Source organism: Carassius gibelio, chromosome A9 (assembly GCF_023724105.1).
Source record: "Carassius gibelio isolate Cgi1373 ecotype wild population from Czech Republic chromosome A9, carGib1.2-hapl.c, whole genome shotgun sequence".
NCBI lineage: Eukaryota > Metazoa > Chordata > Actinopteri > Cypriniformes > Cyprinidae > Carassius > Carassius gibelio.
In genome coordinates this window covers 12,148,319-12,173,118 of record NC_068379.1, presented here as the reverse complement: position 1 = coordinate 12,173,118, position 24,800 = coordinate 12,148,319, and the positions used below count along the sequence as shown (strand labels likewise).

At 36.8% G+C, this 24,800-nt stretch overlaps 1 long non-coding RNA gene across 2 annotated transcripts; it reads right to left on the bottom strand.

The window, feature by feature from the left end:
• Positions 1–72: 72 nt before the first annotated feature.
• LOC128019636 (uncharacterized) lies at positions 73–14,906 on the bottom strand. Of its 2 annotated transcripts, none has more exons than XR_008185225.1 (2): positions 14,787–14,906; positions 73–536 (listed from the first exon to the last, which is right to left on the bottom strand). It is a non-coding gene; the product is annotated as an uncharacterized LOC128019636 (long non-coding RNA). The 2 variants fall into 2 exon arrangements; XR_008185226.1 differs by lacking the exon at positions 14,787–14,906 and adding an exon at positions 8,070–8,139.
• Between the last annotated feature and the right edge of the window lie 9,894 nt (positions 14,907–24,800).

Here is a 24,800-nt window from a genome sequence, read left to right as displayed (position 1 = left end):
TTGTGTTAAACTATAGCTGGAGTGGAAAGATGTAAATACTCTAAATAAATTAACTTTTGTACATAGTCAGGGTTGTATTTATTTAGACTTTATTTTTTAAGTTTTGTTTTAAAATGAAGTACTTGGCCAACTTGTGCACATTCCACACACACACACACACACACAGTACATTACAGTAACATGAACACCGAAATAGGAAGTGTGAATAGAAATGTTCGTCCCAGCATTATTAGCCTTTAACATGTTGAGAGATACTCAGTCATTTGTTAATTTTAATGAGACCTTTCCTGGAGAAACACTCTTCGTTACTTTTGTGCAGTCTGTGTCTGAGATGAACTTTGGAGCTCAATGGGCTCTTAACCATTTTCCTGATTGATTTCACACATCTCCATTCCTCATCTCTGCTCCATCAGCTCCAGCCACTCTGCTGTGGCTCCTGTGGTTGTTCATCTATAGAAACCTCTGACTCTGTGGTTTGCTGCTGATTCAACCACATGGTTGTGTACAGTCCCCCCATGGCCAGCAGCTCCTCGTGCCTACAGACAAAGAGCAGTCAGTTACATATTTCTGTTTTTACTTGAAAAATGTGACTTAAACTTCACCACAGCCAACAGTTTTTGAGATTTTTGACTTAACCGTTAAAATTGGAGATCTGCTTGGCTATAACCTAGACTGAAAACAGCTGCCCAGGGCATTGCCAAGATGGCTGCCAAAGTGGACTAGCTCATCTTAAAGGGACTTTAGAGCGGTTCAGCTTCACAGGGGGTTGGGGAAGCCAAATGAAAGCTTCCCTCTGGCTCCAGAAAACACTTTAGGGCAAGGAAACTCTCAAGACCATCTCAATTCCTTTTCTCAGATCGCTAAAACAGAGTTAGGAGGGTCGGTCTAGGGTCAAGTTTGTTGAAGCATCAATTACTTTGAAAGTATGACATCAAAAGTGAAGCAGACGCAGTATGGGGCATTGAGCTCTGGGAATGAGAGTGTGTAAAATGTTCTCATCGTAATGGAAGTTACGAAACCAGAAATGGACCTGAGGAAGCATTCTGTAAGAGCCGCAAAAGTGGATTATTACCTGTATAAATTAATAACATGGCCACATATTTTGGTTAATAATATCCATAGGTTTTCCAGTTGTTCATCCTTACTGGCAATACATTTAACTTAAAACCATTGTTATATTATACAATGTCTGAATATTCAACCTATAGTTAGGTTGATTCATAGCCAATAAAAAATGTGAAGGTTTCCAGCTGTTTGTCCTTACTGGATAATTATCTTTAAATTATTCTTAATATATTGCACTTAAAACAGATTATGTCTGAATATTTTTAGTTGAACATACCTACAATGATTTATATATACTAACAAATGTACATTCGTTTTACCGTTTTTTTTTCTTTCTTTCTTTCTTTCTTTTTTTCCTTCTCCTTACTGGATATGGACTCTTAAATATTCCACAATTTCTCAAGAGTTACTGGATATGGATTTTAATGTATGTATTTATAAATACTTTATTATATTGTATTAAATTATATTGTATTGTATTATACAGTATAATCTGAATATTTTGATGACTTTTCCAAGCCTGAAAAATCCCTATTTTAAAATTCCCTGATACTTCCAGGTTTACCATTAACCATGAGAACCTAGCATCCACCATCTCTGTCAAACCTTTTCCCAGAGATTTTCCAGACCACAGACGTCTCTTTTCAGGATGTAACATATTAAGGGGCAGCACAAGGTGTATCTATTAATTCCTCTATTCTGAAAGCCTTAACCCTTCACCTCCCTGAATGGACCTTCCCTCCCCGCTCCCTTCATGTGAAGGTGTGTATTCTGATACACTGTTCCTGTTGGTTAAAGGCCAGTGTGAGTTGTGTTTACATAGCACTGTCAGTCAGGGCTGTATCTGCGAGGTGTGGAGTTACATCCCTGATGGCTGTGTGTGTCTTGTGGACGGTCTGTTGGCTGTAGCTCATATATCAAAGGGAAGAAGTGCAGGACAGTGAGCACAGGGTTAAAACCAGGACTGAATGGCCAGGATGAATGGAAAAGTCCATTAGTGGTATGCTCTGTGTGTGTGTGTGTGTACGTCAGGTCAGGGACTCTGTGTGTGTGTGTACTACCTGAGGGCCTGCAGTGAGACAGGACACACCGATCAGGCAGGGTGTGGATCACTCAGACACTTAGAGACTATATCCTGTCTCTGGAAAGATGAGGACACACTCAGACGGCCCTCAGGTTAAGACTACAGATCGACTGATAACAGGAACACTGCCTCTGGGACACACACTCACACACAGATCTTAGGTTTCCTAAGGAAGAAGAAGACCCTGTCTGTCCCAACACATCTTCTATGGTTCACTCTCCACCGAACCAAATGAATTTTACTAAGTCAGGACATAGAGGCTGTCACATTTCCTCTTTTATACCGCCTGGGATCTGGCCATTCTGAGGGCTACGGACCTTCCTTGTTCTGCAATCCGCCCATCACGAAGAAGGCCTGTCCCTCTCCCACACTTCTTTGCACTTGACCACTTGTCTACTTGCTTGATTAAACTTTTGATCACCCAATGGAACACATTTATTAAGGTTAGAATACAAGTCAAGTTAGTGTGTTCTGTCCTTATGTAACTTAAACTGCCCCATTATGCAATTTCCAGTATTGCCTTTCATGCAGTGTGTAATGTAGCTGTATGTGAATGTAAACGATCAGCAAAGTTGTAAAGCTGAAAGTACATGATCGATACATATGTTGTCTCCCAAAATAAAATATACTCCCAAGTATGATAAATAATAGATGTTTATATTTTCATTTGAGCATTCAAAATATGGAAATATGGGTGTATTGTTTTCTAGAAGCGTTGTACATGGTAGACCAATCACACCAGACTGGGCCATCTGACCAATCAGGGCAGAGCAGAATGATTCAGCTGCTGATGTACTGTAAACGCATTCCCTAATTTAAAGCAGCAGCAGAGTTTTTAAGAACTAGATCCCTCTTAATCTAATCCACACACACTACTTTCATTCACACCCAAACCCTTCTCCAGGACGTTCTCTCAGCTGTCCTTCATCTTCAAACAAAGAAGCGGAGACTTCTTTATTGATCGCTAACCACAGAACCACCACCCCAAAACAGATCAAAGTGACACCACTGTCTCAGAGACCGGACAGGATCAAAGCTCGCAGACTCTGATCCTGATGTGTTTACAATTTACTAACGAGGAGAGCAATGAGAGACAGAGGGAAAACAGAGACGCTGGATGGCCAGAGACGCTTTCCAAGAGCGACGGCAGAAGTATGAGAGTGGTGGAATGTAACACGGAAAGATGAGAAAAAAAAGGTGACCAGAGGAGAGGAAGTGAGTGAGGCGTTTGAATCGATGTCAAATGTGTTCGCTCTTCTCATAAAACGCTAATACAAAATAATTCCACACTAACAACTAGCAGGTGCACATGTGTTTTCTGTTGAGGACACAGCAGACCTTTATCAACAGTGTTGGGTATAGTTACTTTGGAAAGTAGTTAGTTAGGTTACAACGTTACCATCAATTAAAAGTAATCAGTTATGATACAGCGTTACCTATTCATAAAAGTAACGCGTTAGAGTACTCATGCGTTACCAAAAATTAAAAGCCGTTTGCAGCTGCTCACACATGACAGACACAGCCCCCGGCCCCTTTAAATGCACCTAGAAGTCGTGACTCCCGACAATGAATAACGTCAGTCATCCGACTAAATTAACACTGCAGGATAACAATAACAGGATAGACAGTCAGCAATCGGCTATTCCACATGGCGTTTTATTTATTTATTATCACAGAACATATTATTAATCAAAATTTGCACCTACCCAGCCCGGGTAGCCTGCGCTACTGTATATTATGAGCACCACAAGATAACTCCTGATTTTTCTTTAACTTTAAATAATGCAGTTATCAAAGTACAAGTATGCTTACTTGTAAACACAACCTTAAACAGGCTTGCAGATTTAAATCCATTTAGAAATGATGAACAATCAGCCAGCCAACGATCTAACAGAAATTAACAGCTGCCTGTCAAACAAAAATGATAACAAACCGAATTAAATCCTTCACTGCCACACAGGCAAATGACAAATCGCTTAATAGCCGAACGAATTATTATTAAAGTGTCACTCACAGTCACAAGCCTAAATTCACTTTAACACAGTCCTCTTACATTTACTCTTCAAACTAGTGATTAAAACGTAGCGTTAAATTTGAGGTAGAATTTTTGGCGGTCGACGGAAGCTTTTCACCAATGCAGTGTGCATTTTACCATTATGTTCTTTTCTTTTTCGTTGACAAATTGAAAATAATGTGCGTACTTCCATAAACCAAACGCTGTCCTCTCTGCCATCTTGCCGGGAGTTCGAAAAAAAAAAAAACCCACACACACACACAGGGTCAGGCGCAGGGCACAGACGCATCACAGCCATTGACTTTACGATCACAGAGCTTCGGCTCCGCTGATACATCCGCAGGTGGCACAGTAGACCTAGGACTACTGTCTGACAAAAAGCAGGCTGCAGTCGGGATTTTCCTTTCCTTAAAATAACGGATTACTTTTTTTTTAAAATAACGAAGTTACTGATTACTTACGCACGAAACTAACGCGTTAAGTTACACATTTCAGGAAAAAAGTAATTAGAGTACTCTAACGCGTTACTTTGTAACGCGTTACCCACAACACTGTTTATCAAACACTATCGTGTGGACTAGAGGTGAAACGATTCTTGGAAAAAACAATAGTTCAGTACATATTTGTACCGTGTTTCATCTCATGACTAACAAAGCCTCTGAAAACAAAATGATTAAACGTGGATAAATTGTAAGATGTCCATTTGTAGCAATTAGCACTGAATCACTGCATAATTAGAGAGGATGAGACTGCAGGAAAGGTGGATGTACAACTGAATGAACTGACAACAAAGAAAGATGTAAATATGAATGTGAGTTTATACTAGCAGTCAGACTATGAAAGAGCTTTTCAAATGTGACAAAATATATTCAGTTATATTTTTATCAATACATATAGATGTGTTATTATCACATGTACTGTATATCAAACAAACATATGGTCATTTATATTAAATTTCAGATTGTTCAAAGGTTTGGAGTTGGTAAGAAGTCTTTTATGCTTACTAAGGCTGCATTTATTCGATTAAATGTACAGTAAAACAGTAGTATTGTGAGCTAATTATAAAATGTAATTAGCATTTCCATTTTAACGCATTTAAAAATTTAATTTATTTCTGTGATGGCAAAGCAGTCTCCAGTTCTTCAGTCTCACATGAGCCTTCAGAAATCAATGCTCTAGAAACATTTCTTAATATTATCAATGTTGAAAACACTTGTGCAGCTTGATATTTTTGTGGAAGCTTTTTTTCAGGATTCTTTGATGAACAGAAAGTTAAAAAAAAGCATTAGATTTTTTTAACATTGGAATGTATTTAAATTCATTTTTGTTCAATTTAATGCATCCTTGCTGAACAAAAGTATTTTAAGAAACCTTACAGACCTTTCTGACAATTTTAAACCTTAGTCTATTCGAAGAAGTATGTCATCAAACTTTTCTAATATGCATAACGCGATTGTCGCCTGTGTTTGATGACGTTGTAGGGTGTTCCAAATGAATGCATTTTGCCAAGTGAAGTGAATTTCAACAGATTTCCTGTGTTCAGAGAGTAGGGAGCAGTGAACACTGCACAAGGAATCTGTTAATTGGAGTTTTTAAGATGTCTCCTCCCAAATGAATTATTAGTGATTGTTACTTAACTTTAACTCACATTATTAAAATAAAAACAGAAATATGTAACTGACTGCTCTCTGTCTGTAAGCACGAGGAGCTGCTGGCCATGGGGGGACTGTACACAACCATGTGGTTGAATCAGCAGCAAACCCCAAAATCAGAGGTTTCTATAGATGAACAACCACAGGAGCCACAGCAGAGTGGCTGGAGCTGATGGAGCAGAGATGACGAATGGAGATGTGTGAAATCAATCAGGAAAATGGTTAAGAACCCAGCTCCAAAGTTCATCTCAGACACAGACTGCACAAAACGATCTGATAATTCTTTATTAATTACTAAAGGGTTCACTAAAATTTCACTTTAGAATAGGCCTACTGTTTCAGGTGCGAAATAGGTCCTGCAGAATTATTTGACAATTATTTATTAATTACTAATAGGTTCCCTATATTTTCACTTTAGAATACTGTTTCAGGTTCTAAGTAATTCTGGCGGAATTATCTAATAATTCTTTATTAATTACTAATAGGTTCCCAATGTTTTTACTTTAGAATACGCCTACTGTTTCAGGTTGGAAATAAGTTCTGAAGAATTATCTGATAATTCTTTATTAATAACTAATTGGTTGTATTTTCACTTTCCCTCATTCCTTGCCTTACATATAGGAATCGAATGAATGGATCATGTGGTATGTGCTGAGGAGGCACACATACACACAGTACTGTATATACATAAAATATAAAAAGTAAGGTAATTTATCGCAAGTTATTCTTACAAAACAAACTCACAAAACAATTTACTACAAAGACATATACTCTATCAAATTTATTGCATTTATTAATATTGCATACTACTACTACTTTTGCTAATAACATTTATATGAAGTGTCACAATTCAATGTACTTGTGTATAACTGTTCATTAGTAGATGCTTCATGGTTATTTTTCTTGAACCCTAACTAGTAGATAATTAGTAGTAGTTCTTCAGGCGGTATGACAGAATTCATTAGTTATTGATTACCTAACTGTTACTTAACATAATCATAAGATTGTATTACATACTGATTAGTTAACACATCTTCCTTATTAGTAATGCTTTCCTTATTAATCATTTCTTATTAGTTATACAGTAAGTAAAATAACTGTATTCTAAAGTGTTTGCTAGCACCTGGTATAATAAGTCCAATATCTTGATCACCAACTACTGTACATAAACACAAGTGAAGTGCGCTAAATCCAGGTGCAGACAGGTTTTGGGGTCAGATCACTGAGGTAGTCAGACACCCATGTGACCACGTCACACCTGTAGTGTAAGCACTAATCTATTAGTGGCCAGTAAAGGCTCACTCGCCTGTCAATCATCCACTGCACTTAACAGATGTTTTAAATGTTGCCAGCAATGTGTGGCTTTGTATAATAACCAATTGGACAAGCACATGCAATCTCATTGACAAGATTCAACAGAACCTCTTCAGTTAAGCTGTTTTTGTTATTTAAAAAAAGAAAGACAAGAAAAGCCAAATCTGTAGTTGCAGTTTATGTATGTAAAAGTTCTAGGCTCAAGGGCGATCACAACAACAACAACAAAAACTGAACTGCTGTAAATCTAATTGTACAGTTAACTTTATAATAAAATCATGAAAAAAATAATACTCTCTTTTGTAAGCTTGAAGATACTAAAAACATGTTTAAAAATGGACTACGCACAAACACAGGTGTGAACTATGAGCTCAGCTGGTATGTCATGTATAGCTTTATCTCATTGGTGAGACAGCTGCCTTTTGTTTGGGTTATCCTTCATACATCTTTCATTTGTTTGAACTAGTGTGTTATTCTCAAGACTGGATTTAAGGACAAAAAGATTAATTTAATTAAGGCTAGATGTGGCCCAGATGGCCCAACAAAAGCTTTTATCAATACATGATGTTATCTGAGGGATAAAGCCTAGAATTCAGAGCAGTAGACAAAAGCACTGATGACATGTCTATATTTCAGGGCCTAGTCATAGAGGAGCATTAGGAGAGATATAAAGGTGCGGTCACATTAGTGTAATTTTGGCATACTTTCACAGACAAATTGTCCACTGTCTGTTGTGTAGCTATGTATGTAGCACAGCTCAGACAGAAGTCACTTTCAAACCAAGCAGCTTTCTATCAGACAAACCGCTGAATCTGTCTGATCAACTTAAAACATTTGACTGTCTAAAGCAGATGCATAGCCTGAAAGCAAAATTTGAGAAACCAGATTAAGTACAAACCCCCATCATTAATTGTCAACCTTCAAGAGAGTTTTTACTCACTTCATTCAGGGAATTTCAGAATTGTGTGAGCTCAACTTCAGACCCTTTTCACCCAACTCAATATCATATCCTGTAATCATAAAGGGATGATATTACAACATTATTACATGGTGTTACAATCCTAAATTATCTTTTCTTTCAAAATTGTAAACAAAATTACACATGCTGCCGTTCAGGTTCAGCCTCTTCTGCTTCTTGGTCACTTGCTGAGATGCATCCATAGCGAATTTTTTCACGGATGTTATCATTGAAAAGAACACTGTCCTGAGGAACTACACCAATGTAGGATCAGAGGGAGTTCTGTCTCACCTGTATGTATGAAGACGAACAAAGAAAAGTATAAAAAAGCCATTCAAATAAACCAGCTAGGCTTAAATTATAGCCGCTGCTGTATGTGCAAATGATTGTTTTCTCTGCAACTTCACACAAAGTCTATCTAGCTGTACGCAGCCTTACATTATAACCACAGGTGAATCGTGGACAGGTGGGCCTCGAACTTTAAAGTATTTCACCACCTGAGGGTTTGGAAGTCTCCACTGCCTTTGAAAGCTATGGATCCAGGTGCTAATGGGCTATGAAGGGGTCCCATGCACTGAAGATCTGAAACCCCAATTATAAAGAACGGTGAAAATCTTCACCTGCCGCCTGTTTTTAGGATGGGTGCAGCGGTAGACCTCTGCCGAGATCCAAAGCCTGGCAAACTCTGTGAGACAGTGCCAGCTGACATCAAGGGTTTCGAAGAGCATAAAGATGAACAGAGACAAGACAAAGTAGGTCTGGAATGGAGAAGGTAAAGAAGCATGAAGGTGGCCCCCTTTTAGCCATATATCAAGTGCCCCGCTGCAGAGATGATCTACGGCGTTTCATCTGAATACCATTCTGGTATGGTTCTGCTTTAGTCAAAAATAATATATATTAGGATAAGTGAAGTTTGTCCTGGCAGAGGTAAAAAAGAAGTCAATAATTGACAGAATACAGCTGACATTTTATATCCTGACAAATTTACAACCATAATGTGCAACGCTAGTGCTAATGTGATCTAAAATCAGTTTGTTTTTTTCTTTGCAAACAAAACCTTTCAAAATTTCACTTCAATATACCAGAATCTTAAACAAAATTGCAAGAAAAGGGAGTGGAAAGAGCTGTAGAAATCATTAACAGATAACACAAGAGGAATGTAGGAACCAGAAAATGGAGCTTTAATGTCATAATAATTAAAAGAAACGTCAAAGCGTCTTATCTGTAGAATGAACAGAAACGTGTCTCCACAAATCAATATTCAATTAAGGGAGATCATCCATACTGATTAGAGCATGTGTTGATGAGGTCATAGCAGGTATCACCAGCCCAATGATTGGCAGTGAAGACAAGAACTTGTGATCACACCTAATCTCTGTGTCCTAATGTCTCACAAGAGTATTTAATGCAATAAACCCAAGCTAGTGTATGAACTTGGACACTTAAAAATTAACAGAGATTTCAATTGATTATGAAATAGTTTAAAATGTATTATGATTCAAAACATCATTGCAATGTGAATGCACTCAAGTAGAGGCTCAACACAATAATTAGGTCTGAAAACGGCCATCCAGTCCAACTTTAACACTCTTTCTCAAATGGCTTTTTTATAAAAAAAAAAAAAATAAGTGTATCCATTTAGCAGACACTTATAGTGCATTCAGGCTAACAATGTTTACCTAACATGTGTTCTCTGGGAATCAAATCCACAACCTATAGTGTCTCTGGTGCTTAGAGAATATAATATAATATATATATTATATTATATTATATTCTCTAAGCACCAGAGACACTAAAATCTTATTTAAATCTCAAATTTGTATCTTTTTGAAATGTTTCTTTTTTTCTATAAACCGATCTTAATATGTAGAGACATATATCTATAACTCAGCTCAGCAAAACTGACCCAACGCCTCAATTATGTACAAACAGAATCTAACTAACTGCTGTAAGAAAAACTGACCGTAATCTTACCAACAACAAGAGAAACTCGAAATTATTCTTAAATCACATTAAAGAAAAGCCTGTGTCTCGGAGCACTGATAATGACAGAATGAGAGAGACAGCAGAGCGTGTGGTGCTCTGGCGGTTCACTCGACCATTAATCCATGTAGCGAGGAACCAGCCTCAGTCTTTTCACTTCAAACGCCTGACGAATTAGATCCCTCTTTGAAGTTTGCTTTTTTGTTTTTTCTTTTGTTTATTTTTTGCCTGTTGTTAAGTGTGCTTAATTTGCCATCTTTCCATTCTTTCTTTCCATTCATCTGGCTCTTAAAAAAAGTCAATGTCCTTAATTTATGAACTAATTAACATCAGACTGGGCCGGGTGAGAGAGGGCTTACTGCAGCCATGTGAAACACAAATGGCTTCCCAGGTCTTTATGGCAGTGTAGCATCTGTCCCTTCACAATACAACTTTTATACTAAGAGAAGACACTTTCGCTCTGGTTTCTGGTCCTATTTGCAACAGTATTCTCAATCATTTTGAGAACAAAGTGTTTTTTTTTTTTTTTTTTTTACTAAAAGTAAAAGATATTAGAACATTTATGCCATTTAAGTTTTGGACAAATGTTAAACCGAGAGAAAAAAAATAAAATAAAAATAAAATAATAATAATAAAATATAAAGAAACAAATCAGACAGGACTGGCATAATTACACATTTAGGAAAGATTGCACTTTTAGCTAGACTGATAAGACAAAAACCAGGATGTCCATTATTGCAGATGATTCAGACATTTATTTTCAGTATGTATTTGGATTTTGATTGTATTTTAGTATCTTTTCCTTGGTCCAATCATAATCGTTAATATCTGAGATGAATTAAAATAAGCAGGTTATAATAGGTTATCCATCAGTAAGGAACACCTGTTCTCTCTATAGATTCATATACAGTAGTAACAGTGAACAGTTGAGTAGTTCTAGCCTGTGTCAACTAGTCACATGTTCAGTTGCACTTGTTCTATTTGCTGTCAGGAGCTAATTTCCTCAATTCATGAAAGGTGTTCTGGTATATTTTTGTGTCATCGGTCTCTAACTGTCCATTATATTTGGATTCATAAGAAGTGAAAGCGCAGCGCTTGAATTTCCAAGACTGCATGTAAGCAAACTGCACAGAGGCAAAAAGCCAGAACTGTTACAAATTGCCCCAGGACCCTGATGCTAACTTAATCTTCCCCAGGGTCAAAAAATAAAAGTGAGTTAAGGCCCATTCACACCAAGGATGCTAACTATAACTAAAAAGTTAATATTTTTCGAATTCAAAGTTGGAAACAGGACATTCCACACTAGAACTATCAGGACTGCTAATCAGAATCTAACTGAGTTTAAAGGGCAAAGCAGCAGACAACATAACTGCATGCACGCATATAATAAACAAAATCTTATCGTGCATTGGTGTGGATGCTAATACAGTTGTTATAGTTATCTTTATAGCTGTTGGTCACTTATGCATGATAAAAAAAAATATGATAAAAAAAACAGGTTATACAAAAGCTTCGATTGCACATGATATACTTCTCTCTTCATTTACATAAAATACATATTTATATTTGTTAACTAGTAAAAATGGTAAAAATGAGTAGTCATGCAAAACCTAATGCACATTGTTTAGGTGTTGCCTTTCATTCAAGTTGCTCAAAAGAAGAAAAATTAGGCACACATTACTGTTCACTCATGGTAAGATATTCAAATGACTAGTGTGCCTGGCAAATACAGTTACTATGGAAGAGTGCAGCTATTTATTAATCACTCAGTGTTGCTAAAAAATATTTATCTAGTTCAACAATTGTATTTGTTTGTTACACTATAAATTGGTTGTGTGCTATAACTACCTGAACACAGTCAAATGTGCACAAGGCACAAAACGTCTAGACCCATTTCAGATGTTTGAAAATGAGAAAAAAAAAAGAAAAACACGAGCAAAACTGTGATATGCAAAACATAAAACATGCTAAAATTGAATCCACTTGGCGAGAAGCAGGCACAAGTATTGTTCTGCATATCCGACCAGATGTGCGCACAAATCAAAGCTGCAACCGTTTACTTGAAAGGCACAAGAAAGGCAGGGAGGGAACTGCCCATGTGCGTCTAACCTGGTCCAAATGTACGCAAAACATCTTGTTTACACGAACCTCCACATGCTGCTCTGTTTAACACTTCACAAGAGTGTTATAGACTCCAGTCTCTTCTCCTCGACACTCCACTAAGTCAAACGTAACATCAATGAAGTACAATGCCTTAGAAACAGAGAGGTTCAGCGGGAGCAAGGGGTCATTCTCTTTCAGCCTTTGTTTCCGTCTTCTGTTTCATCCAACATATGTCAGAGTCAGAAAAATGACTCAAAAGAGATTGACTGCTAAAACCAGGCAATGTCTCTAGTGACCACTTGCCTTTTGTAATCAACCGCAACTGAATCAATAACCTCCTTTTATGAAGTGTTCCATATAGAAGAGTATGACAGAAGTACTGCTGCATCCCAGCAGTAAAAATGGGTGAATGGTTTTCTATCAATAAGGCTGGATTCTAGTACTCTAAAACTAAGCTGCTTGGTGAAGCCAGTAATTAAATGTAAGCTTGTTTTTGATAATTAAAACTTAAAGGTCCCCTGAAGTGCCTTGAAACATGCAGCATTATTCTATGTGGTGATGTAATTTCAATTGAAACAGGAAGAGAGGGTGGGGCATATGGAGCAGCCCCGCCCCCTTTTTAAAATAGTCATTAGTGTTTTGATTGGCTTGGGCCAGAGATGTTGAGCTCAGTAAAGCCGCATTTGACAACTAAAGTCTAATAGATTACTCCATAGGTTAAATACGAAACACAAAGTAGAAACAAAATAGTGATCATAAACATGCTGAGGTTGTGTAGTTGTAAAAGTTTTTAATATTTGCCAACTCACGCTGCATATGCTCTGCTACCAAAGTCCAGATCAGACTGTGTGTGTTGCCGTGTGTGTTGAGCTGTTTTGGCGGAAGTGACAAACTGCAAGCTTTGAATGCTTATATCTTCTAAATGCAAATTGTGTCACTGTTTTGGAGCACACTGCCTTGTAGATAACCTTAAGACTAACATATTGCTCCTTACACCCCAAAAAACAGATTTCAACCGTATTGAAATCAGACGACCAGCTGTGTTATTCATTTGGAAGTTACTAACACTACTAATCATAACAAAATCTATCCGCTTTATACAGCGCTTTAAATCACTGCTCTAGGCACTTTACAAACTGTAAACATACAGAAGTGATAATGAAAACCACAAGCACCCATAGCTCCCATGCCACAGACAGAGGAAAGCAGTCAGATGTAAAACAGCATGAAGCAAACCCAAGAATATATACAGTGGTTAGTAAACAAAGTAGTAAAATTGCCAACACTTTATTTTAAGATGTCCTTGTTACACATTACATGTACTTGCTATTATAATAGCAATTATTTATGCATAATTACATGCAAAAAACCCTAAGACAAGACCTATAATATTACTCAGTACTTAAATGAATATTTACACTGTAACAATGACACCTTAAAATAAAGTGTAACCAAAAAATTGTTTACAGAAAAATGATATAGTATCAAGTCCTCAAATGGTTGCACTTTATTTTACAGTATGTGTACTAACATGTACTTATAGTGTACTTACTGTGTATTTATCTAAGAAAGTTCTGGTAATACAAGGTAACTACATGGGGTAGGGTTAGGTTTAGGGGTAGGTTCAGGGTTAGTACCTAGTTATTACATAGTTATTGTAACAGCTATAATAAGTAAATAGTATATACACGAGGAACAGGACTGTAAAATAAAGTGCTACCCCTCTCATCAAAATCCACAGACATCTTTGTTTAGAATGGTTATCACTTGTAAGCAGTGTTTGGTCTGTGTAAACATCTCTACTGACTGACATGAGAACTTGAATATTCTGCATAGAGGACTTGTATTAGCTGTATTATTGTGATGTTTTTTTTATCAGCTGTTTCGACTCTATTTTTCTGACGGCACCCATTCACCGCAGTGACAAATGTAAACCAAAAACACAATGACAGTACTGGAAAGTGGAGAAGAAATTACTGGCAGCAGATGAAAGGAATGCTACTAAGATATTTTACAATTTAAAATGTAATTTATACACTAAGAAATGAAATACTGTGAAACATTATTACAATTAAAAAAATATATTCTAATATAATTTCAAATTAAATTCATTCCTGCAATGGTAAAGCAGATTTTTTTTTGTGACATTTTAAATGTCTTCATTGTTTTTGCATTTGATGTATAAAAGTGTTAGACAGTTATAGTGTTATACAAAAAATAAACACATACAAATAATAATAATAAAATATCCACACAACAGGTTCAAACCTAAAGAACGAAAGGACATCTTCTCAAAGGGTGTTCTCATAAACACACACTTGATTGAATGGAACACAGATATGAACCTTCCTCTTGATGACAGAAACATGTTTTAAGAGTGAGCAGCAGAGCTGTCAAGATGTGGCCGGTCAGCTGTCAGTGTGGAGTCTGTGTTGCTCTGCTCTCATCACTTACAAGATCACTGAGCCCAAGCGTTACCACACTCCACCCTTCCCTAAAACACGCTGGCAAACAACTTTCATTTTCTACCATCAAAAGCCACTTGTAATTTCTTTGAGAGGAAACAATTTACAACCGTCAAACGTTTCTTATCCGAAACCGTTTTGAACAAACCTTTCATGTTAGTCGTTGTTGGCGAACTACAATCTTTTCCGTCCTCCGTGCCTTCCCCCCAACCACATTATTTGTTCTCTCCATCTTGTCCGCGTTTGAACCGTTTGTTTTACGAGTCAGGAAACTCAGAGAGACGGAATGCACTTGTGACAACATTCATAAAGCAACACTCCTTCAGCTGTGAAGTCGATGAGAAATAGCTCTGATATTTCTGAGTCATACTTTCCCCTCGTCATCTGACAGGATGGATTCCCGTCTCACGAGCAGCTCTCACAGCACGAGGAGATGGAATCAGTGACCGACACCGGAAAGAAAACAGCCATGGGATTCATATTTTGATCTATTATTTTGTCCCCTTGGAATTATAAGGTTCTATCTGCGTTCTGAGTAGTTTTGAGATATTAAGCTTTAAAGTTTTTGTGTTCCATAGACTTCTGTAGATAGAACCTTTTTTTTTTTCAATAAAAAATCCCAAAATGTACACAACTTGAAATAAAACATCACATAATGTAAATAAATTGTCACAGAATAAGAATATGTGAATAACTCAATTTTGACAAAAATGTCAGATAGAACCTTATAATTCCAAGGGGACGATTTGCTGAGAAATTATGCACGAAGAAAGATCAACAATGTTCCTTGCCAAGTTTCTTCCTGATACTGATATCTAATTTTTTTAATGCAAAACTGCTTGGTCATGATGACAAATATTTTCACCATAAATAAAACAAACAAACAATATTACATTATATTATATAATTTAGTCCTGCTTTCAGACACACACACACACACACACACAAACAACAACAAAGAAACGCCATAGGACAAGTTCTGGTTGATGCATCAGATTGCAATTTGTTGCATGTTTCGCAAAAGGCACAAGAAATGTGTTGAAATGCAATTAGAAAACAAGGAGATTATCCAAGCCTGTAAAAGACTTGTTTAGTGAATTTTCTTTTAATTTACCATTTAGTCTTTCTGACATCCACAAGTTACTCTATTAGAATGTTTTCTTTCTGTTCGAACTGAACTTTTCTTTTTTCATTAAGAAAACACACTATCACAGTAACAACGCAAACTTGGTTTACTATGCGTGAGGCTTCAGCAGCAAACATTTTGTCAAGTGCTCTTGTTTGCAACACCTGACCTAACAACTCATTTCACAATGAACGACAAAATCCCTTACATCAAATCTGATATGAATGTTCAGACTGAGATGCATTAAGAAAAATCTGATTTTAATCAGATTTCAAAGCTACAAAAAAAAAAAAAAAAAAAGATTTTTGAGTCACAAGAGTCAAAGAGTGCATCTCAGTCTAATAAATATTTCGCATTCATGGATAGTTATGTAATTTCACGCAACATACCTCATATAATGCAATACTTGGTGAAATCAGTTCATTTGCCAGTTAATGCTTTAGAAGTCCAAATGTTTCAGTGAGTTTAATGAGTTTGATCTGGCCAGTAGTGAGAGGGATGAGATGCTGAATTGATGACAGCTGCTCTATAAAAGTAAATCTCCCTCATGCCTGTACTGTGAGAAAGCGCTCACTCCCTGTGAGTGTACTGGCACGCTGACCTACCTCATGCTTCCTGCTGTGCTCCAAACACATTAACGCAGCAGGAATGTGTAGCCTTCGTGTGCAAGTGTGAAGGCAAGGCAGTTGTTTGAATGCTGGGCTGTGGTTCTCATAGATTTGACATGATACTGGAGAGGCTGTGAATGCATGTGTAGGACAGGATGAGAGAGATACAACAATTTACTTGTCCTCCGTTTCCTCATTCTTTTCTCTGCCAGCACAGCTTGTCAGCAGTGCTTCCTCCATTTAAATGACAAACCACAGCTTCCATCTCTCAGCCAATCGATTATCTCAACTCTCTCACGACGAGAAATACACAGGAGGTTGCATAAACCATGAAATGAACTGCGACTGAGGTACTATGTATCTATTAGAGCACCAAAACTAAATAAATTTTATATATATATCAGCAAATCAGCATATTAACATAATTTCTGAAGGATCTTGAAACACTGCAGACTGGAGTAATGATGCTGAAAATTCAGTTTTGCAACATACAAATAAATAACATTTTAAAATATATTCAAATAGAAAAACATTCTTTGAAATTGTGAAAATATTTCACAATAGTACAGTTTTTACCGTATTTTGGATCAAATAAATGCAGCCTTGGTGAGCATAAGGCCCTTCTTTCAAAAAACAAAACAAAACAAACAAACAAAAAGGCTTAGTGGTAAAGTATATTTATGTACAGTTCATATAATAAATGTATTTAGTAACAGAGAACTATTTCATTCTATGGCCAACAACTAACTGTTATCACTTATTACTAATAAATATCCACAATTAATATTCTATTATAATATTCTACATAAAATCTAAATAAAAGGCTACAAAAGAAGAAGAAGAAGAAGAAGAAGAAGAAGAAGAAGAAGAAGAAGAAGAAGAAGAAAAGCATTGATTTAAACATTAAAAATAAATTTGGGTTCATGAAAACGAAAATATATGTTAAGGTCTAAAGATCACATTTAACAGTTTATTTAATCATCAGTGTTTTTTTAAGATTGTCTAAGTGAGCATTAAAGGAACATTAGCAAAGGTAACTTTAGATAAATATCAACACGGGGGAAATTAGCATTAAATACAACAAACCAATAGTGATCAGTTAAAAGATCCCTCTAACACAGCCAGTCTTAAGTGCATCTTATTAAAAACAACTATTCCATTTTTTTTTAAGACTTAATATATGCATGGGAGCTAAGCCATGCTACATAGGTCTGTGAACAAAGGTAAAAACTTTCTGTCCTGGATCAGACCAGCAGTTCGAGAAACTAGCAGCTCTGAGCAAAAACCAACGCTGTGCAAGAGGCTAGCGACTCCCTCGGGACACTGGAGTAAAAGCAGCTTACAGCTCCATATTCATTATTTACGTGTCTCTCACTGATTAATTCACAGGGGGCAGGCTTACATGGAAATAAGAGGGGATAGTAAATCATATTCCTGGAACCTTGTCATGTGTAGAGGATGTTATATGATCTATGGTTGCATCTTACATCACTGGTGTCACCACACTGTAGTTAAGAGCGTGACAGTACAGTCTGGTATAACATCACCTCAAACTGGCTATTGTTACACACTGCTCTATGCTGCACAATCACTGAGCATTTGTATTCCCATGGCTTTTACAGAGAGGTAAACTGAGTAGTCAGAAAAGAGCATTCAAGCACAGTGTGAAACGCTTAAAAAGACTTAGCCTATAAAGCACCGATAACAACATTATTCTTTATCAATGCTACTACTGCAATATCAATTGACTTTGAGTTTAAACTGAGACTAAAACTCATGTACGATCTCTGCTTAAGCAGGCAGTCTGATGTAATTTTTCACATTTTAATGCAAGCTCTTGGACCTGTTCAGTCAGTCAGACACACCAGCACTGTCACTATTCAAACCCTACATTAGAGGTTTTTAACATTGGGGTCAGCAGACATGCAGGTGGGGTTGAGACCGATATCTGGTATAATCTTAAAATGTTTTTTTATAACTGTAGTCTAGACCTATAAAATATGCAGCTTCTCTTATGCTTAAAATGATGCATAAGAAGAATATAAGGTGACAGTGTGACCTGTTACGCAAAGGTGAATTTATAGATTATAGATACATTTTACATCGTCTTGAAGAATGCATTAAAACTGAAACCATGGCAAAAATACTGAGGCCTCTCTCTGGGCAAGTTCAAAACTCAGTTTGCAAATTAGCTCCAACTGCTTTTGCAAAAATATAAAAAGAAATGTAATGATCAAATAACGGTTTTAGAAAGATTATTTGCATCTGAATAGGATCTAAAGGGACTGGGTGTGTCAAGGAATGACCGGCTGTTGGTCCTGTGACTTTGGGCAGAGGGTTCCCAAAGGACGGGGGTAACTTGAGTCAGTGCAGGAGGTCATGACAATAAATCAACACTCACTGGTCAACAAGACCAATGCCGCAATGCCCACAGGGGCCACAGTGTGGCTTTTAGGAATTATCTAGTCAAGTACTTGTTCTGTACAACCTAGCTGACTAGTAAAAGTGCCATTTGAAAGCAATTTAACTTTGTCTTGGCAACAAAATTTCTCAAAGTGGCCACTCACCTCTTGCACTTTGCAAAAAAATACAAAAAAATAATACATAAATAAAAGCTGAATCTTACTATTACTAGGGATAAGCATGCATAAAGACGTTTTAGATCGAGCGGATCAGCAAGTCTTCAGCAAGAACTCCTGTACAATCGAATAAAACACTGATCTTCTGAAAACATCTGAGAACCTAAGAATTTTCAAGAATTGCACTTAGGAACAATATATATATTTTTATATTTATTTATTTATTTTTTATCCAGCCCCAGATATTCCTTTTTTTATCTCACCTAAAACATACCAAACCAGTTGAGTGGAGTGTAGAGCTGGATAATAATAATAAGAAGAAGAAGAACATGGTCCCCAACCTATTATAACAACAGAGCACGAACAACAAAAAATGAAGCTCAAGACCAATAAAAACTAGATTTCCAAATGTTATGAGCAGTGAATACTGTACTTGAATCTTGTCCACTAGTATGTACAAAGCAAGGACCCCGGCCAAAAGCCCCAATCCAATAATCATTTGGTTCAGGAGTACCAGGGAAGCATTGGTCTTCCATTCACACGCTTGAGCAGAAAGAGAATCCAACTCAGCATCTCTTGACTCAACAGCTAATAAAGTCCAAGTATCTAAGCAATCACCATTACCTGATATTTCAGGATAGCATCTTCAAAGCACCTGACTTCAAAAACCCCTAAATTATAATACTTGGCCTGAATGCAGAGACAAATTTTGTAATATTTCAATGTTAATACTTGTTAAAAAAACTCCATGGCCAACCTAGGGCAACTTTGCTATGGCATTTTGTTACTAACGGATTCAAAGTTCTCCATTCAGTGTTGAAGATGGTGAGAGCTGAAAACAAATGCAAAATTGAACTTGACATCAAAGTGTGCCTGTTGACTGTAATATCCTATAAACATGCAGTGATGATTTTTAAATTATTAAAAGTTTGTCTTTGCAACATTATTGTGAACACTTATATTATCATTCAAAATGTTTGGGATCAGTAAGAATTAAGAAATGTATACTTTTGTTTTGAAAGCACAAATTCAACTGATCAAAAGTAACAGTAAAGACATTCATAATGTTACAAAAGATTTCAAAACAAAAATATTAAGCAGCACAACTTTTTTTTTAACACTGATATGTTGCTTGAGCACCAAATCAGCATATTAGAATTATTTCTGAAGGAATATGTGACATTGAAGACTGGAGCAACGATGCTGAAAATTCAGCTTTACAGTCACAGGAATAAATGACAATTAAAATACATTAAACTGCAATAATATTTCACAATAGTACTTTTTACTGTATTTCTGATTAAATAAATGCAGCCTTGGCGAACATAAGTGAAAGTTTCAAATGCATTAAAAACTATGTCACAAAATAGATGATGGCAATGATGATGTCAGCAATACTGGGTACAATGCTGAACACAATATAACTGTAAAATAAATCAATGAACATTTGCCAAGTATGGCGATGCTAAAATTGTTAAGGAAATCATCAGAGTTTAACAAATTGTTGAATGAGGAGGTTCCACGGTCAATACTGCAGGACATCTCCAGAGCAGCGGCCCAGGTGCCAGCGTAGATAGACGTCATGCAGGTGAGCAAAATGACGGACCTGCACCACGCGGCTGGTGAACTGCTGGACATAAGTCTACAAGAAGCTGCGCAGGCTCCTTCAGAAATCATTCTACTAGGCTGATTTGGTGCTTTTTTCTTATTAATGTCAATTAATGTCAGGTGTGATGCAGGTTGTGGAAACTATGGTACATTTTTCCCATGTTTCTTTAATTCCTATTAATTAACATTTATTTGAAATAAAAAAATCTATAGATTTCTAAAAAGACAACTACAACAACAAAATAAAGAACAACAACAACCTTACTGACCCCAAACTTTTAAATGTTAAGATTGTTGCTTAACCATCCCTTTAATTGCATGTTCATCCCCAAGGCTCTGAGAATGTATTTACCCGCTGTGTTTTGCTATTAATGAGTGTGTGCAGAGCATCTTCCCTTTAATCACACATAGACAATAAACTTTAACATCCTGAGTCATGCATAACAACATGACTTCAGCTCAATATAACAAAATTTAACAGCTTCCCAAAACTGCCATCTCACTGACCTATGTGTGAATCCACAACTACAGAGAAAAAAAAAAAAAACATCCAAAAGGATGAAGTTTGAGCCAGGATCCACAGTGTATCGAAAGAGCGAACACACTGGTGTGTCCTGGGAGCTGAGAAAGATCCTCAATCCGATTCATTTACATTCATGGGCGTCTTGATTGTGCACTCGGAATCAAATGAGGAATGAAAAGGTGGAGGGTTGAAGTGAAGCGCAAAACAAAATAAAAGAAAATGCAAAAATCAAATCAATACAAGAAAATGCTCAAGAGAGAGAGAGAGCGATGATTTTTATCCTTGGCATGGAGGCCGAGAGAGCTGTGGACAAAAAGGCCCTTGTACCAGCGTGTTAACTCGGCTAAAAGCCCCTAATGCCCCCTAATCGTGAGTGGCAGGGTTTGTGACCTCCCCTATTACCCCTCTCAATCTCTCTCTGCCACACAAAAGCTCACTTTCCTCCAAGGATGGCTTTCATGTGCCTCCAAATGCAAAGCTGTTACTCGTCTCTGATAGTGAAGCACACACACACACACACACACACACACCACCAACTTCAAGAAGAGATCAAATGAGCAACGCATACTTAAAGAATGAGGATGATAAGAGAGAGATTAAATAAATTAATCGAAACAGGGAATTTCAAAAATGGGGGTGAATGTAAGAAAAAAAGAGGCAGAGAATGAGTGGTGGAAACAAAGTCTTTGTTTCTTGGCATAGCTAGGTTTCGTCCCACATTTCTTTTGTAAAAGTTCGATACTTCTTGGCTTATGTGGACCAAAGGTTTTGACTTCTCCGCAAGGTTTTGGGGGCTGCTCACCCATCCAGCTGGCCCAAAACAACAAGGGACTGAGAAATCTGGCAAGGGAGGGGCAATCCAACTTCACAAGCATAAGAAAACTCCTTCATACATGCTTGATTTGTTATATAGCTATAGCTGTTTATCAACAAATATTGTTCATCACCATGTTTTTAGATATTTTAGGTTATGTAAATATGTTTCAAATCAATTAAAAGGGCCTAAGCACAACTGCATGCATTTTTAATTATTGTAAACCAATTAAATAATTGAATCATTGACAAAAAAAAAAAAGACTGATCATCTTAAAAACAAAACAAAAAAACAAGTATGTTGAGCAGCTCCCACCAAATGTTGAAAGCTGCTGTCCTCTACTGGCCATGAATGGTAATGCAAATCCTTTGGCTATTATATACTGTGGAGAAATAACTTTTTATGTTTTATTCATTTATTTTTATTAAGCGGCCGGATTTTAGCATTTTTAACGGGATATTTCACCCCTTCGGTTGCTAGTCCCCCCTGATCTGCATAGCATATAAAAAAAAAAATACTATGTAAGTCGATGGGGACCAACAAATGAAGGTGAACTATCCCTTTAAATTATTTTCAGGGGCATTTTCTTTTACCTTTAAGAAGAGTTTTATTCTCTTAACCACATAACAAAACAGTATTTCATTTCTTTTATGTCAAATCATTCAACTGAACCAACTGCCTATTTTTTCTAGAACCCCTTTTCTAGAAATTTCTGGTATTTTTCTAGAGCCCATTTTCAATAATTGTCTGGACTCTATAATTGCTAATTCAGGTACTGCATATCAGAGCACACTACCATTCAAAACTTTTCAGTCAATAACACTGTTTTTAAAGCTACTAATATTTTTATTCAGCAGAGGATGCATTAAAGGCAAAAGAGACAGTAAATAAATGTTAGAAAGTAACTGCTACAAAAAGATACCATATAATTTGAACTTTATATTTATCAAAGAATCCAGATTTATATATATATATATATATATATATATATATATATATATATATATATATATATATATATATATATATATATAAGCTCCACATGGATAGAAACAGTGAATAGAATACAATCACTACTGTTTGAATAAACGCTAAAATTATAACTTATATAGTTATAAAATATAGTATCATGAAATACATCAAAGTATATTTTTTTGTTGGGACATTTTTGTCCCTGCAGTAGAATTAATGTATACCACTTACAAGCTGAACCTATATGTATGAAATCTTTTTTTTTTTTTTTTTTTTTTTTTGTCTGACCAATTAGAGAACACTATGATTGGTCCAGACTGACCAAAATTTTCTAGCTGAGAAAAAATTTATTTAGTAAAAATACAAAAGTACTTAGACTACTTTTTAATGTAAATAATTAAGGTACCGATCAACGGATATAATTTATTAAATTTTAATCTAGTGCACTCCACCCTACTGGTCAAAATCGCAAAATAATAATAATCAATATTAATGCCAGGTTGAGTCTATAAGTAAAATTAGTGGATGCAGACATACAAATAAGAACATATTTTGTCTCACCTCAATTTTAATTTGTCATGCAGCTAAAAAAAAGGGTGAATAACAATGTGTGCTTATGTAGCTGAAGAGATTCACAAACTACGCAGACTATCAGTATCTGTTCAGTATGAAGAGCTTCTTCACAGGCCACAGTCCATTGTTAAAAGCTTGTGCTTCAGTCATGAAGGCAGGAAAAGCCACCAATGCACTTCAAAAGAAAGAGAATTTAGTGAACACGGTTCAGTGAAAGAATGATTTGTTATCTAAAAGATTTGTTCAACATGAACCACTAACATAGAGCATCTCCAGTGATGCTGACACCTTAACAGACACTATACATACACACACAGATGAGTAAAAATATAAATCTAAGTGTAAAAGAAGATGATAATAGTAATAGAAAAGCATATAGTACATTAAACATAGAGCTCAAGCTTCTCTAATTGACTTACTGCTGATGTCAAGTGTTGTTTACATTTAAATGAGCCTCAATCATTCTATGTCAGTAACAGCAGCTTTAGTTGATATTTGAAATTGAGTTGATATTTGAAATCAACACAACTGTCCCTGAAGTCTTGAAGCCTGTTCACACGCTACAAGCCTTCAACTCTACAGTTTGGTGAGTTTCATCAGTTTGTGTAATCTGAAAAGTGTTTCTCTAGGCATCTTCATGGAGCAGCGTCGCCCCAGAAGAAGCAGGGCTCTTCCCACACACCTGAGGGGATTCTCGGTGGAGGGCGTCTCTTCCATTCAAGAGGCCTGTGAGCTTTCACAACAGACAGCTGTTGTCAGGTTAGATCACACATACAGCTGCATCTCTGCCAAAGCTCACAGACCCAACAGGTTAGAAGAGCGCTATCTGAAGAACGCTGCTGTCCTTCCTGACATCCGTCCAGCAGCCTCAGTCTCTTCAGTGGACGTGTGTCAGCAGGAAGAGCCCATCTCCATCCACGGCTGCAGCGTACAGAGCTACCAGGACATTTACCGCTCTGTGGAGCCCATGATGGAGACACGCTGTGGTCGACGGTGCCGCTACAGCCTTGAGCTGGGGCTGAAGATCAAGCAGCGTCTGTGGGAGACACTCAACTGCCCCTCACTGCTGGAGACAGAGCAGCCAGATGGACGTGTCCTCGTCACTGAGAGCTTCACCCCCAGCAGACGCTTGGCTCCACGAATCCACGTGGACATCAGTGAAGAGCCTCTGCCCGAGGAACCCCGAAGAAAGAAGCCCAGACACTGAATCATCACAACGTCACATGGAGCTTCGCACAGCCGGATCGGCGTATGTAAATACTGTACATAGTCATAGAGTAAGTTTTATTTTGTAGAGTAGAGTTTATAGTTTGTGGAGTAAGTTTTATTTTCTAATGCAAGTTTCCATCACATTGCTGT